The sequence below is a fragment of the Dermacentor albipictus genome, chromosome 2, assembly GCF_038994185.2.
Source record: "Dermacentor albipictus isolate Rhodes 1998 colony chromosome 2, USDA_Dalb.pri_finalv2, whole genome shotgun sequence".
In the NCBI taxonomy this organism is placed as follows: domain Eukaryota; kingdom Metazoa; phylum Arthropoda; class Arachnida; order Ixodida; family Ixodidae; genus Dermacentor; species Dermacentor albipictus.
In genome coordinates, this window is record NC_091822.1 from 35,785,668 (window position 1) to 35,803,174 (window position 17,507).

Genomic DNA, 17,507 nt, shown 5'->3' on the forward strand with positions numbered 1-17,507 from the left:
CGTCCGAAAAGGTTTGAAGCTCAATGTTAATGGTTTGGAAGACCGCTTTGTGTCGGTTCCGAATAAATTTGTATTCTTTGGAGGGGCAGGGTGAACACGATGGCATAGTGAAATGTATTACTGAATCGTCACTTAACCCTGGTAAAACTGTTAAAGACGAAATGGCATGCGGAGGCGTGGTTAGTGCCAGATGAAATATATTTGCTGATTGTGATGTAACACGAGTGTCGTTAATCATATGAGGAAGATTAGATGTAGCACACAAATCAACAAAAGCAGAACACTGTGAAAGACCTGTAGTAGTTGCATGAATAGACCTACCTGGACCACGAAATTCCTGGAAAATTAGGATCACCGAGAAGGAATAGTGCATTGGAAATCGGGCAGAAATTTTCTTTAGGCATTCATGCAAGTCATCGCCAAATGTAGTAGAAGAATTTGATGGTCGATAAAAAGCACTCAAAATCGTATCTTTGTGACTGAGGCGAATGCACGTATAAATCAGTTTATTGAGTGATTGCATGGGGATTTCGTAAGAATCTAAGTGGCGCGATACCGATATCAAAATGCCTCCACCAGAACGATCACAGTCGTTGTGCCTATAAATTCTATAATCATTTGTGCAAGTAAAGAGCTCAAAGCTATTGATGTTGGCAGACAGTCATGTTTCGGTCAAGACGGCGACATCAGCGCTGGAAGTGTCAGTCAGTGCTTAAAGGGGCATCGCGTTTCTTTATTATACGTCTTATATTTGTAAAAAGAAAAAACGTCACGCCTACTTTTCGCCTCATGGGCCGTGGGTTGACAGGCAGAGCTGGAAGCTTGGGCTGATGTAGAAGACGCACGAGTCCCACCGCTTGCAGCCGGGGTATTCTGTGTTTTAATTTCACAAATCCTGTCTGTGAGTGAACAGTACACGTAACATCGTTTGTTTATGTAGGGCTTACAGCATTTTACAGCAAATTTCTTTTCGCTTTTCCTACCAAAGTCAGTTAGCTGCGCGAAAGCCTAGTAGCTTTACAGAAGTCCTTTTGCACAGTATTGGGGACCCCTTGAGTTAAGATTTCTGAGAAAAAACTGAATCTTTAAGGTTAAAAGAAGCAATTTTTACGATGAGAGGGTGGTTTTTGTTTGAAAGATAAGTGCCTAAAGGATGCGTGCGTGCAGTGCAAAACTTTCCTGAAGAACTTTACACAATACTTCCTGCGAACTTGCCGACCTTTCATTCGGACTGTCAGCTATCCCGTATAGAAAACCGTGTTACCTCTACATGACTGATGTTTATAGTTGTGTAGCGTGACTGGAAGGCAGCAGTTTCGCCTTTGATGGGGTCTGAAGCAGCACGGTGTATGTTGGCATCGTCCCGAAGTTCCTCTATTGCGAATACTTTATCCTCTACGGCTGATAGTAAGCGTTAGGGGTCAGAAAATACCGGGCAAGGGTTTACAATGAAAGGGGTTCACTCTTAGCAGCTTTCGTTCACTTTGTACACAAACGGAGGTATACTCTTTGTTGTCGCTTGCTGAGTTCACACGGGGTATGAGACTTCCATGCTAACACCACGATTGAAAAAACAAATGTGCTGTTTAACGTTTGGAAACTGGCAGTGGCTTATAAGGGACGCCGTAGTGGTACGGCTACGGGTTTATTTTGACTGCATGACGCTGTTTAACTTACTTTCCACCTATTATTACCTACTCTGGCGTTATTATTATTATTATTATTATTATTATTATTATTATTATTATTATTATTATTATTATTATTATATTATTATTATTATTTTCATTTTGCCCACACAGAAATGCGTCTGCCAGTGCTGGCAGTCAAATGAGCGACCCTGTGTTTCACGGCAGAACGCCATATATCCCCTTGAGCCTTCACGACCGCGGCTACGGCATTCGGATGTGGAAGAAATTCATGGTAAAGGCTCCATGAAATTCGTGATCACGCCTATTGTGGCCCTCCACACTTTGACTCGCTTACTGAGCTGCTTCGGGACCTTCCACTACAACGCTGAGTTTCCATTAATACTGGCTGCATCTCTATTCAAGTGAGAGCAGTATTCTTTTTCGACTGTCCTTCTTGGTTTAAGTAGACACATATAAAAGCAGATACTCACAAGGTGAACAAAGGTCCGAGGGTCACATTACACAAATCATCTCCTTGTCGCTTGTACCGAACAAAATGGAAATAGCGAACGTTTTGAAGAAGCCTTTGTGCCGAATATTTAAGATATTATCGAACAAGCCGTTATCCGATGCATGTTCTCATTAGACTCACTTTAGATGAATGCGCAGAAAAATATTCATGGCACTCCATTCATTTGCGTTGGGTGTAGCGAGGACTACGCGATGGAACTGCCGGCTTTCTTCTTCGCGAGCACACAACTCGCACCAAAGCGGTATGAATCCTTAGAAAAAAATGCAGGCTGAATTAAACACACACTGCTCTCACGCCTTCTTTAGTCGACCTGCAAAGCTAGCACAAGTCCGAATCTGAAAAATAAATAAAAGGTGGGTTCACGTCAATGCACATGGCTGGCCGTATATATCGGGCACTGCGTCTGACGCGGTTCAGCTAACGTCTTCCTTCTAAAAATTGCAGACCGTGAAGCTTCATGCCACAGCGACGTTATCTCTGTGGGCTGAGAGGCCGTACCATCAAAGCTAAATGCCGACGAGAGGGCAAGGGTGCTTAGAGTGTTGATGTTTTGGTGGTGGTCTGGTTGACGCGTACTGTGCGAGTCATAGCACAGCCGACGGAATGTTTAGGGGCAAGACATTATTAGCGTACGTAATCAGTGCTTCTCATTTCACAGATCGGTTCGGACGTCAGATATAATAGCAAACAAACCAGGAAAGCACTATACTGAGATATCATTCACGAGTGGAGAGCATTAAGAGCCGCTAAAATAAAGGATAACATGGGCGCCAGTTTTTAGGAAATAATACTCAGCGCAGCTCATACACTCGGACAAAGAACCAAGTATTTAAATTAGCTAATGCAGAGCATCCACGAAAACACAGCTGCTGTAGTGCAAGACACTTTACCTGATTTTTAGAAGGGCGGGAAAAACTTAGATGCAATGACTAGGAAGCGAAATTCGCAGATAGATGATCAATATATGAATGGGCCTAAACTTCAGTCACGTGGCATCGTACGCCTTTGTGACTCAGCAACTTGACCATCCTCAATAAATATTGCGCTTTATACACCAAATACCGCAATAACTACGCATGTGCCCAGCGCGGTGAAAAGCTGCGAGTTATCTACATCTGCCTATTTCTAGCAATGCAGTAGAAGTTATGAATACGACTACGAAATGGAGTACGTGATGTCATCTGAACACTTCCTACGGGGAGAAACAACTGTTTCCCTTATGCTCGTTTTTAAATGAAGTACTTTTCTTTCCTGATGGATGGAAAGAGGAGTTACTCCCCCTCGAAAACCAACATGGTCGACGGCAGGCTCTGCCAAGTGATGGATGCAATTAGGCTAACAAATGGCGCTTGTTCGCGGCTAGGAAACAAGGTGCTCGTTGTAAGCATTGTATGTTACCGGTATTTGCAAAAAAAAAACACTTCCGCTTATCTTTAGTGCATACAGGGAACCGGATGCTAGTTGAACACGCTGACAAGAATAATCATTAAATTTGCGCAAGCATAAGAAGCCTTCTTAGATACACACGCACAGTCTCAAGGTAAACGTGCTTAGCGCCTCCTGGAGAGGCTACAAATGAGTAAACTGTGGAACATAATGTATTGCCCTATTCACGAACACCCACCGAAAGAAAAAAAAAACCTTTTGGTTGTGTTCCTTTTCTCGGACGTAGACAACATGAGATAGCGAATATCAGGAAAGAATAAGAATCAATAGATCACACGTACAGAGAGAATAGCACATTCACGTACAAACTTTATGTACGTACAAGGAAACCTAATGCTAACACTACTCGCGCAACCACCTATTGCCATAAGCGGCTTATATAGACATGGTCTTTCAACCTACAATCCCACAATGTAGTGCCAGTGGGCACATCTCTGTTCTACGTAGGCAAGCAATAAATCTCCACAAAGTCTTAATGGGCGCATCTCCGTTCTACGTACTCAAAGAATAAATCTCGAAAAAATGTTGTAATGTATATAGGAACCTGAAATACACACCAAACTGTTAAATAATGCCGTGCTCTATCGACAGCCTTTCGATTAGTGACTCTCAATAATCATATCGGCGCCAATAGCACTGCTCAGGCTATCCTGCTTTCGCTTCTATGTCATATCGGATCAACGTTTATCAAAACAAGCGCTGGCATTTACAAAATGCATATCTTGAGAACCATGAAGCTTTTCGTGCAATCTCATACAAGAACGACAAAGGAAAAACAGTTATGCATTTCCCAGGCGCTCCTAGAATAGGGAACTCTCGAGTGAGCAAGAGAGAGCGACGCAATATGCAAAGCATGAACTTCCCTACACTATCGATCACAGACGTGAATGCGACATGAGCAGTACGTGTGAATGAGGAAGTCACCGTCCTGAAGGAGGAACTTGGATGGCTCCAACTTTTTTGCTCATTTTCTTTCTCATAGTGTGCATCACGCCAACTCTTGCTCATCCTCATGCCGTGGTTTCATCTGCCTTCTTGCTTTCTTTCATGGAACGGAGCGATTCCGGTGGTGGCCTTGCGCTGTCAGTGTTTTCTAGGAATCCCTGTGTTGTTCGCGCTGCTGCTATCTACTCGCGCACCTCAGGCGGGCTACCCATCATGCGCGTCAGACGAGACAGGTGACGTTGTTCTTTAGTTGCTTTGAGCATAAGGGCGGAAGAGTTTTCGTTCGACTGATTCGGCTTTTATTTTTCACGAGAGGCATAGCTGTATGTGGACGCGGTTGTCGCTGTGAGATATACACTCGGCGTTCTTTGCATGAAATGCCCAAGCTTAGTGAGGGCCCCTCAACGAAGATAGCTGTAGAAATTTTTCCATGTGACCAAATCGTATTTACAGTCCCCAACAAAATCTATAAGGCCCCCAGCACAATTATACATTTACGTCAAAATAGCCGTGCAATCGAAATGGTATCGCAGCTGTGTGAAGTGCTGCCACGGGATTAGTGTGGCAAAACATACGCTTGTGACACGCATTCGGTGCGAAAAATACGCGTGCTTTGCAGCACATACTTTCGCGGATAACAAAAGCAGCCAAAACGCAACGGGCAACGGAAGAAGGCCACCAAACGCAGTCGGACGCATTAATTCTTAGTGGACGAGTAACAAGGGTCGTGTAACTAGCCCTAGTGTTGTTCTTCAAGAGTCGTCAGTGAGGACTGAAATGTACTCGCATTGCTGATATTGTTCTAAAAGGCTGCTTTGACTCCATGTGTTGAGCGCTATAAGCGAAGTTGTGGATTACGAGGCGCACGCTTACCGTCACCAACCTGGGATCTTCTTTAGGATGACTCTTCCGTAGGCGATAAGCGAGAACTTGAGCGCTCTCTGTGGCGTTGGCACTGAGAAATTAGTGAAACTGGCCCTTTACGAATAAAAGCATCTTTTGCATATGTAACATCCAATTTACATTTGCCCCTGGTTGTCAATCTCGAACTCTGAATAATGCTTTCGAAATGGCATGAAGACGAACGGAATGATAGAGCCATCGTTTGGCTAGCGATGCAAACTTTTTCAAGGAATCCCGCTCGTCCGTTAGGCAAGTGGCGGGAAAATGACACTTGCTCCCCCCACACCCCCTACCCACGCCGCCCGCCGGTTCTTTTTACGCTTCTCACTTTCCCCAGCTGGCAAGAACGTCCAATTCCCAGGCCTTTGATGCGTAGACATCATAAATATATTTCTTCAAACAAACCTGGCCTATGCACGCAAATGGAACTCTTGATTTGCCAAAGCTCAGCCGAACAGGCCCTCTCCCCAAGGGAGTTAATCAATGGCTCATTCATTCATTCATTCATTCATTCATTCATTCATTCATTCATTCATTCATTCATTCATTCATTCAATCAGCCACTCAGTCTGCCAGTCAATCACTCAACAAATCGCTACACCAATCAATCCACTTTCATTAAGCACTTTTTTGTTCCCTGTCGTGTTTACAAACTGATTTTCGCGCCTTAGCGATCGGATGATGTTTTGTCGTAAGCGAGAATGACGGATACCGCAAAGAGTGCGAACACCGTGCTTCCTGACGCGCGGGGAGGGGAGTCGGCACGCGTCATGGGCCGTTCGGCGCTGTATGTCGCAGGGCGGGTGTCAGATTTCCCTCTCGTCACTCAACGCCGAGGCAGGCCCAACTTTGCTGCTTGTGCTTACGTGGTGAACTGCGCGCACTCTCGCACTCTCTCTCTGCCTCACTACGCTGAACATTGCGCGAGAGAGCGACACAATGCCGGCGTGAGGTGACGTTTGTCGGCAAGGTTACGCGGTGCAGTGACGGCCTTTTAGAGCTAGTAGTAGCAGCAGTAACCGCAGCAGCGGTGCGTTAGCGTGCGGGCTGCGAAGCGTCGTCTAGCGGCTCCGCACGTGTCTCTCGTAACCTTCCGTTTGCGGGTGCGCGGCTTCCAAAGGGAAACAGGATATCCCCTCCCTCAGCCCTCGCTCCAAAGCGGCAACATGCCCGTGCTTTCAAAACGCTTCCTTTCCGATAGAAGGCGGCGGAAACCGCGCGCTGCGAATCGCTGCGGCCGCCGCGTCTCTGTCGCTGGCACGAGGTGCCGCACTTTGATTTGTTCGTGGTTGTGCGGCGCGAGCGCGCGCGTTTGTGGAGCGCTGCTTCGCCTTTTCGCCGGAGGCTGCTGCCTCCTGCAATCCTCGTCGCCGTTGTTACCGCCTGTGGTAATCCTTGCCGAATGAGATCACTGACATCAGGTGAGTGACATCTTGAGGGGAAGAGAACGTTCGAAAGGGTGGTGGTTGAATGTGTTTGCCTCTCGCCTAAGCAACATGCCCTCTATCTTTCTGTTTTGTTTTGTTTTTGGCGCGCTTAGCCTCTATTGTTTGCGAAAAGACGACCCGATAATGTCTCTTGAGTCTTGAATGCCGCACTTCTGCGCCAATGAACACCTTGTTTTAGTAAATAGGAACTTGCGTTTCGTTGTCTCTCACCATTTCTGGATCGCCTTGATTAAAATGTAGAAATGCTCTGCCTAGCCTTGTAACCAACAGCAAGTACAATTTTTTGTCGATGATTGCTTTGGAACGGGTTTCTCCAGGAAATCCAAGGCCCACGTAATTAAACAAACGCAGGATTGCGAGAGGACCGTTTGCTGGTGACTAAGCTTTCGCAACCTTTATGAGCGCTCTCTAGGCTCTGAAAAATTGTTTGTATCGGGCATAGTGCGCTCCGGTCAAATAACGTAGCTGCATAAGTTGAAGCTACATCCTGCTCCCTACCTCAAAATGATTCCAGGAATGGCGCAAATTTTCGCTTGCGCAAATATGCAAGATTCTGCAGTGCAAGTCGGCTTCCGTTGGCGGAGTAGTTTTCTCTGCTCCGCAAGTCATGCGTGTCGTCAGGACACATGTGGTATAACATGGGTTGCAAGCGTAATGGAATATTTTTATGTCGTGTTGATGACATTTTCATGTTAAACCAGTATCCAAGACTGCCAAAATGTTGCGCTTTGCTTTCAATTCTATGAAGATTTTCCGGTTACTGTTTGCCTTCTGTGTGGTTTCATCCCTATTGCGAAAACCAGCGTCTTCCAGTGCCTTCCAGCGTGAAACCATCGCCTTTTTTGACACTGTATCGCACTGGGCGCGCTGGCACTCTCTAGGTGTCATCAGGACACAAGTAAGAACGCTGGATAAGAGCAGGGTCACATTGGACAAAACGCTGGCTTTACTGTCATAACGCTGGGGCGTTGTGGCAGTAAAGCCATAACGCGCTCGTTCTCGCTGCAGTTCGCTTGCTCGCACTAGAAACTGCGCTGGTTGGGTCTGTGCGGTGCAGTTCCAGTTCGCAATGAGTGCAGGTGCTGCTGAATATTGAAAGTTTTATATAATTTCATCGCTAGGTACTAGTTTCTTCTCCTCAATAACGCTATATGTTGGGGTCATGAATAAAAACTATATTTCGTGTCGAAGCTTGGAATAAGCGTACGTCAGCTGCCCTGCATATTTGACACTGAAGATCGCTTTGGTTTTTTTTGTATTTTGCCTTTTGACTGAGCAGATAGCTATATTCTTGAACGAAACTAAGCAAACGCATAGGACGCCTCATTTCGTAGTAGTTTTTACGTAACCGAGGACTACAAGTGTCGCCGTTGTCGCAGTGTTGTGGAGTGGACACGAAAAACAGAAGTCGTTCAGATGCGTTCCGAACTAACCCCTAGTTCGAACCCTACCACTGATCGATATTAACACACCGATAACAAAGCCGAGGCGTTTCGTGCCCTGCCACTTTCCCTAGCGTACTAAAAAATAATAGATAAACGGTTCTGAGGCTCAAATATACACATTTTAGCATTCGCCAAGTAGCCGCGCCGAGACCTACCACCGAAGCTTACGCCCAGCGTGTCTGCCGAATCCGTCTACACGCTGTCGACTCAACTGAGCTCACGAATCAACAGTCTAACAAGGATAAATTACTTTATATTTCAGCTTTCGCATCGGTGTTCCTAAATAAACCATTTTTTCGTGTCTACAGTGTCAGAACAAGAAGCGATGTACGCCGATGTGACGCACTATAATCGTAGGTTATAGTGCGTCACAGTGCGTCAGTGCGTCGCTAGCAGGCTAGCCTGCGCTAGCCTGCGCTCCTTTGGCGAAGATATGGGACTAAACAGACATGTCGATTGAAACGGATTGTTGAACTAAGAATCGCAAACGAAAATTGGTGTTCTGTCACTTCCAAGCACACTTCTAAAAACAGACAACAACTTCTTCTTTCTTTTAAAGTCGGAAGTTGTAGTTGCCGGGCGATAGCGCATCTACCATGTCTGTGCGAGAGAGATAGAGAGAGAGAGAGGGAGGGAGAGAATAAACCTTTACTTAGCGCTACAGCTCATTTTCTTACTAGTACCCAGCGCCTTCCAGTACGCCGCGCCTGCCCAGCGCCCCAGCATTCAGCGCGCGACACTGGGCGCATGATCCGGCATGGGAGATTACACTTAAACTACAAAAGATAGGTATAGTAAGAAAAAAAAAACATCTGTCACACATTTAATAACTTTATCCTGCTTTGAATCTGTTTGATCTTATTCTGTCAGAGCAAACCGGACAGACACCAATGCAACATTTGGGCACGAGAAAGAAACTGTAACATTTCATGTTTTTTCTGCCCTAAGTTGAGATAATGTTTCTGTGAAAATATGTTTCCGATTCAGCATTCTCCTTTCCTAGTTTTCGTAAACCCACTTTACTTTTGTTGGCCTCTATGCCAAGAGCAACATTTGAGTTAGGCTTATGATATTCTGTCATGTAACATCTTACAAGTGTTACTTGAACAACACCTTGTTCTCTTACAACCTTACCAATAATTTACTTTTCATCCTCATAGTTTTTCACCTCTTCCTTTCGTCATACCTAGGCCGCGCGATCAGTGATCACTTTTGACGGCCTGCTTACATGGCAATATGGTTGATGTCAGTATCGAACACCTAGAGTGAGGCAGTACTTGTGATTCTGAAATTGCGTACGTCTGCGTAAATACGTTGCAAGAACCATTACCACCTTAAAACAGCCATGATACCGCTTTAGTGGGAGGTGAGGTCCCTTTACAGCTATATTAACTGCCAAGCATACGCACACTGCGCTCATCCATCGCCCACGTTTCATGCGTGCGTCGAGCAGTCTTGAGAATGCAGCACTTCGCCGTGTTAAATGGAATATTTCATTTTGTCTCGGGCAGGAGACAACAATTTTCTTTTTTTGTGTGCCTACGTCGAGTGTGCTGATTGGTGGGGAGCATGAATGACTGTTTTAGATTGGTCGTCGGTCGGGAGGAAATGTGGGACGAGTAAGTCCTGATCATTCCTAGTTACGCATCTGCAAACGGCAATAGAATTTAATAACAAAGCCAGTGGACTTGCACGCTTTAGCGGAATCGCAGCCCAGTTTCCAGCTAAGCCAGCAGTTGCATTACGCATTTCATTTGCCCGTAATTAAACGGCACACATAAACCTTGTCATCACGTAACGCTTTCTAGCACTTCAGTAGGGCCAAATTCAGCGCCAGCCTATTTATTGAGACAGCCGGGCCAAGGCCTCTTCGAGCGATCACCCATTACCCCTCTCTTGTGCCAGGTGACCTCATCTTATGCCTTCAAATTTATTAACTGCACACACCACCTTGCTGTCTACATCACTGTAATAGAGAATATAAAGAAACGGAGAGTTGAGAAAATATTTGCAAAGCGTGTGTTTAAGCAAGAAGCATCAAATTTTAGCCAGCAATTACACCTTTGTTTTCACCAAATGAAGACTCAATGAAAGGACTGTTTCGTATACTTTCGCAGGGTCGGGAGTTCCCCGCGTGTTATCTGCGCAGGGAGGGTTCCACACCCAAACGCGCCCGGGCCGGAAACGCCTGGTTTTTGTTTTCGGTTTTTAGCGCGGATCAAAGCCCGCGTGGTGTCGAGCGACGACACGCAGTGCGCGCCGTAGAAGCGCGGTACGCATGCGAGGAATGCGTTTGGGGGCCGCCGTCTTGTAAACACGATGCCGCCGGCGGTAATTATTTTTCCGCGCAGACACACCTTGAGTCGGACTGCGGCACCCGGTGTTATGGCACCGGTTACTGGCTATAGACGCCGGTGAAGTATGGGGTTGCCCGACAATAAAATGTTTCCTAGCACTTTTCGCTGATAGCGGCACTTATTACGTCGAAATTGGAAACGGAAACGTAGTTGTAGAAAGAAAGAAAACAGTTTTGTTTCCAAATACATTTACTTTTAAGAGTAAGCCCGTCCCTTTGGGTGGTGGTTTACCAAACGTTTAACATTCACTGGCAATTTCACCTGTGGGATGGGTCAACGGCTCTACCACCCTTTTTCTTTGTCTGTTTCAACTATAGTAAACCAAACGATATCCTCTCCCGGAGTCTGGGCTGAAATCAGGATAGCGGATAGATTGGCGAAGCTCCTCGTAATGCACGTTAAAGGGAGTCTGGGCTCTAATTAGATTTGCTGATAGACCAATGAGGCATCGTACAGTATTTTGCGCTCCAAGACTGGTTGAGACAGTTGAAGCGTGAGACACTGCTTGCTCAATCGTTCAAGTTGTAATTCATGTGCTTTGTCTGCCACAGATCGGCATGGAAACGTCTACCTGTTAAGATCTCCGTGTCCGTATGGTTTGCCACGCTTCCTGTCTGCGTTTGATCATCGCAGCCGATCATCACACGAGAGATTTAATGTTCGAGCAAAGAACGGAGAAGCAAGAACAAGAAACGAGGACGAAAACATTACTCTCAGTATGAGCTAGGATTCCCTAGAAAGACTCGCAAATATAGCGATAGCACCGCAAAACGCATTAGAACATATTGCAAGACCAAATAATTTTTTTGAAAGCCCTTGTTTATTGCGCACTCTTGAAACATTGCCAACGACGCAACCCACCAGATCGCTTAAAATGTGAACTTCGTGGAATGGTTAGTTCTTGCCGAGCATTGGGAAATCCCCTTGCGCGGTTCATAATATAAGCTCTGGAGCGCTTGTACAAGAGATCTTCCACAAAGGCTGTGATTTACCAGCATTGTTTAAACGCGTCTCTTACATTCCTCATAATATACTTTCTAATTTAATGAAATATATTATACAAAACGTGCGCTCTTAAGTATACCTGTAGAAGATGTGCAAAACCAACTAGGCGGATTGTATGATGCCTTAAACATGGGAGAAAACGAGCATTCAGTAATACTTTCGAGAGTGGATAATTAACCTCCAGATTGAAACAATTTGGTACACTTCACCCCGTGACCCATAACATCAACCCCTTACATTGAAATAGAAAAATTCTGCCCTTTTTGGTATTAGCTAGGCAATGCGAAAGCTTTGAAAACACTTCATTTACCTCCTCTCAATTGGCAGGAAACTCGCTTTGAGCTATTTTCATTTACTGCCTATTAACCCACCCATCACCACTAACATCACCACTAACGTGCCCCCCATTTTCTCTGAATATAAACTCAGCGAATGATGTACTTCTTTCAAAACTATATAACGACATACATAGAACGTTTTAGAGCACTTTCGGCCCAAGTTGCCGTAGTAAAACATAAGACTGTACTGTCAAGGCAATTAAAAGAATGCTCGGTAGATGGCACTCTGTTAATCGTCAAATAAAAAAATGGCCAGGCTTAGCTTGGTTAAGGCAAGAATGCGTTGCATATTGCGCGAGTTGGGGCCCAGCTTTTCCTCTGGCTGTCGTGACGTCACGTCACGTGGTTGCGCTAAAGGTTAATGAGGGCTGCCCGGCCGCGCCCATGGGCTGAACTGAGTGATTGCAATATGGAACGCATAAAAATAGAAGCAACTTAATAACAAACATAGCGAACTTAAAAGAGAATAGACCCACTTATGAGACGCGCAGCAATGAACAATAGCTCATACCCTCAATGGTGGCTGCCCGGCCGCGCCCAAGGGCTGAACTGAGTGATTGCAATATGCAATGCATAAAAGAAAACACCTTCTTGGATTGGGCACATAGTGTTTCTTCTGGAAAAGGGCGTAACTTCCGTACTGTAGCCCTTGACCAATATCGGACTGAATCACAAATAAAAGTCTGCGTCCCAATGACGAGTGCACCTATTTCAGCACATCTTCCTTTCATTGGACTTACTACTGGCACCATCGTCGGGTGATGGTGAACTTGTCATTTAAGCTCAGAGACGCTCGTACGCACGTGCACCAGACGGTGTTTTGTGTACCGCTTTGTTGCGCCCCGACCCGGAAGGTCCGTTTATGATTTTTAACGCATCCTGGATTTGGAGTCTGGTTCCTGAGCGAACAGTCGCCATGCTAGAAACCAACAGTCGCCATGCTAGAAAAAGACCCTTACGAAGTGGCAGTTGAGAGGTGAGGCTCCATGTGTGCAAGGCAGAAATTGCGCTCAACCTTCGACATTGCTCTGGACGTGTACCTGGCCACGAGACGCACACCAGCGCAATGCAGGAAATGCACGATCCCCCAGACAATGGATCCCGCCGACCGCTGCGACAGGGCGCGCCCCGCCAAGGTCATTGTGGTAGTTGGACCTTGAAGCACGCGTTCACCGCGAGGCGTAGCTCATTCCGTGCCTTCGCCACTCTCTAATCCCTTATCTGGCTGCACAGGCAGTGTTCCAAATACAACAATTCGATCACTCAGTCGATCGATCAGTCAATAAACCTGCCAGTGGCCTTAACTACGCGTGTCGGCAAGACGATGATGTGAATGCTACCGACGAGTTGACAGTTTTTCCTGGGAAACAATGAGCGTTATTCTTGACGTAAGTGGTCACCAGTCATGACATGACATGACAAGAACTTTATTTGAGTCCTAAGGGACTGAGACCTGGGGAGGCAAACCGGAGGCTCCCGAAGATCAAGTCGGTGGCTCCGCCCACGATGGAACCGGGAGATCAAGTCCCGCGGCAATGTCGTGGGCCCTCTGGACAGCCTGGAGTTGAATGTTGAGATTGCTGCTCTTTAGAGAGTCCTGCCATTGTTCTTTCGTGATGGGTGGAGAGGCGTTAAGGGCTGGGCACAGCCAGAGCATGTGGTCAAAGGAGCATGAGTGATGACCACATTTGGGGCACGACTGTGAGTATTCAGGATCTATCCTGTCAAGAGACCAAGGAGTGGGATATGTACGGGTTTGCAGGAGTCTTAGTGTGGTAGCCTGAGGTTTGTTCAATTTGGGGTGAGGGAGTGGAAATGTCCTCCTGCCTAGTCGATAATGGGAAACAATTTCGTGCAATGTACTTAATGGATCTTTGTGGATGTTGACTTCGTTCCAAGCCTGGCTACCCGCGACAGCGCGGTGCGTGAAATCGCGCGCTCACCGGTGGGCCTGCTCGTTAGGATTGCATCCAAGCGGGTTAATTGAGCTATCTAGATGGGCTGGGAACCACGAGATTTGGTATCCTCCTTCGGTACTCTCCCTAGTCCTTTGATATGATTTGATCACAATACTGTAAGCCTGTTGAGATATGAGGGCGGACGAGAAGGATCTAGCCGCTGTGCGCGAGTTGGAAAAGACGATAGCAGGAACTTTTGAGCTGTGAAAAGCCAGAGCGATCGCCGCTTCCTCCGCCACATGGGCAAACTTAGTATAAACAGAGGCTGCATTGACCAGGTTGCCCCCCGCGTCTACCACCGAGACAGCGAACGTATCCCCACTGTCATATCTGGCAGCATGTGAATGTGACGAAGATGCAACTGTAACCTGGACGGCAATGCTATGTTTCGGTGTTATAGTGAGCGAAGCAGTGTTAACATAGGGGCCTGCACAGGAAATTCTTTCGGAAGCATAGCGGCCTGTTAACCCACTCGATATGAACACGTGATCAGTCATTTCCCGCACGCGCGCATCGAGACATAGGAGGCCTCCCACTGAATCTATTCGTCGAGATGTCCTTTGCCCTTCATAAATGTTTTGCCTTGTAAATGTCCCTCCTGTTTTCCTCCCCACACCACAGATTTCTGTAGAAATTAGTGGAAATCAGTAGAGATTTATCAAAAGTTAACTAGCAGACTTTGTTATACCTTGCGAGCGTAAAGCGCCAAACAACATTGGCCTATGATATACTCGGTTTTATGCATAGCAAGCTACGTTAGGAAGCTAGAGTTAATGATCGACTGGTAGCATTGGAGACCAAGAAATAGAGCATTACGCATGAATAAAATGCATCAGTTGGCGTCGTGTCTGCAACGTTGTGCAAGATTATGTCACACTTTTATGTCAATATTTGACATATTTATCGCACTGAAGGCGTCGAAGTTCTGAGCCTATTTACGACCGATAAAGTAGAGTGACGCACGTCTGCGACTAGCAAGCATGGCACGCTGCTTGGGCTCATGACTGACACGTCGTGTACGTGATTTTACGAAGCCTTACGTTCACTTGTAGGTGGGACGTATGGAGTAGCAGTTGTTAAGCAGAAAGCGCCGAAAATAAAGTACAACTGCACTGCATATTGGAGGTTGGAATGCGCAACAGTTTCACGATACACACAGAGGAGACACACACCACAGAGAGCACACCACAGAGCTCTGTGTGTATCGTGAAACTGTTGCGCATTCCAACCTCCAATATGCTATACCAACACGCCCAGTCGTCAACCTTGGCAAGTTTCAACTGCACTGCGTAACGCGCGGAATGAGACTAGTATGGACCGCACAACTTGGGTAACTTCTGCAGCTTTACCTGAAAAGTATAAAGCTGAAAATAAGTATACTGTGGCGAGGTGTGCTTTTCAGAAAGGGACAGAGTAAACAAGAAAGTGGGTTAACCGAGGGGCCCGATTTTTATTAGTCATATCATAAGTAGCCAACAAACATTGACGCGAAGGACAACATAGGGGAAATTATTTGTGTTTAATAAATGGAAGAAAGGATAAACTAATGTAAATGAAAGGGGATGATAAAACAACTTGCCGCAGGTGGGAAACGATCCCACAACCTTCGCATTTCGCGTTCGATGCTCTACCAATTCAGCTACCACGGCGCCGTTTCCCCGTCCACTTTCTCGGGTATTTGTTTTCTAGTAGAATCCTGGAAGTGGTAGCCAGCGCCAGCACTCACAGATCTCGGCGGCGGATGTGGAACATCCTTTCTGCCGCAGGCGTCACGAGAACGTGATCTTTTTTGGGTGAAGGGAACCGGTCAATAAGCCCACACATGCTACCTCAAGGCATCAATGTTGCCCGATTCCAGACCCTCGTTATGTAATAAATGGGAAGAAAGGGCGTTAGCCGAGGGGACCGATTTTTATTAGTCATATAAGAAGCCAACAAACACTGACACCAATGACAACATAGGGGAAATTGCTTCTACCTAATAAATGGAATAAAGAAACGATAAATCAATGGAAATAAAAGTGGATGAAAAAAGCAACTTGCCGCAGGAGGGGAACGATCCCACAACCTTAGGATTTCGCGTGCGATGCTCTACCAATTGAGCTATGAAGCTAATTGAGCTAGAAATTGAGCGACAATTGAGCTATGCGAAGGTTGTGGGTTCGTTCCCAACTGCAGCAAGTTGTTTTTTCATCCACTTTAATTTCCATTAATTTATTGTTTCTTTAGTCCCTTTATTAAACACAAGCAATTTCCCCTATGTTGTCTTTGGCGTTAGTGCTTGTCGGCTTCTTATGATAGGGACAGAGCAAACAGGCATACAAAATGGAGCGCTCTCCTGTTTGTTTATCTGCGTGCCTTAGTCTGACCCTGACCTAAAAGCTCACCCCGCCACAGCATGCAATTCCAACTCGACGAAGAAGCGGTCCTCTCAAACCTAAGTGCTGTTCAGGGAATTCATCTTATATTTGCAGTCACCTTGTAGCGACAAAATTGCTGAGCACAAGGTCGTAGGATCGAATCCCGGCCACGGCAGCCGCATCTCGATGGGGCGAAATGCGAAAACACCAGTGTATTTAGATTTAGGTGCACGTTAAAGAACCCCAGGTGGTCGAAATTTCCGGTGTCCTCCCCTACGAGGTGCCTCATAATCAGAAAGTGGTTTTGGCACGTAAAACCCCATAATTTAATTTAATTTTTTTGTAGCGACAAAGTTAAAAATTCATGCAGTTATGTAATATGCTTGCTCTTCAAATAAGGTTAAACTAGCATATAAGCACTTTTTTCGTCACATCGGCGCTGCTTTTTCACGTCCACGAATTTCGTAGAGATGTTGCATTTCAACCTTTTTTATTTATTAAATGGTATTTAGGTGATGTCGCCTTTAATTGGCGCTGGCTACTCTTTTTCACATTGGGATTTTTCAAACGAAAGAATAAATCATAGCAAAGTAATGAAATCATAACGACAAAATTCCGGTAACATGAGTACACTGATGTCACACTATATCTGACAGACAACTGGAAATCATAAATACACAAAATCCAGTCACATATGTGCTCCAAGGTAAACACAAAGTCAGGTCACTTAGCTGGATTAAAATAAGGGCACATCAGAAATCACGGATTAACTTCTTATGAAGGCACAAAAACCAGTTATTTGATTGGCCAAAGTCGGGTAAAAGAAAAACATAGAATGCGCTGTCACACTTAAACACTCTACTCAATACTCTCCGAGAATAATGCTCGCTCCTAGAAATATTTGAAAGGCCAGTAACGCTCATCTTTGCAGGGAGTGTGTTGGCCAAGACCTAAGAACTTCCCGAGGCTGAAGGGCCTGCGAGATCTAATGCCACTAAATCAACTGCTAAGCGTTTTCTGTGTGTGTAGTGGCGCGGACATTCCAGCTGAAGATGCTGTACATCTTCATCAGCGTGGCCACAACTGCATTCCGTAATACAGCTCTCGAAATTTTATGTAGAAAGTGTTTTCTGCACGCG

General features: G+C 45.8%; 1 protein-coding gene across 2 annotated transcripts in view; it reads left to right on the forward strand.

The window, feature by feature from the left end:
- The first annotated feature begins 6,642 nt into the window (after nt 1-6,642).
- Nucleotides 6,643-17,507, forward strand: part of Pi3K92E (phosphatidylinositol 3-kinase 92E) — a 137,001-nt gene continuing 126,136 nt past the window's right edge. For both annotated transcript variants that reach the window (XM_065454689.2, XM_065454690.2), the window contains exon 1: nt 6,643-6,878. The gene's annotated coding sequence lies outside the window, so the exon portion shown is untranslated. The remainder of the gene's footprint in view (nt 6,879-17,507) is intronic.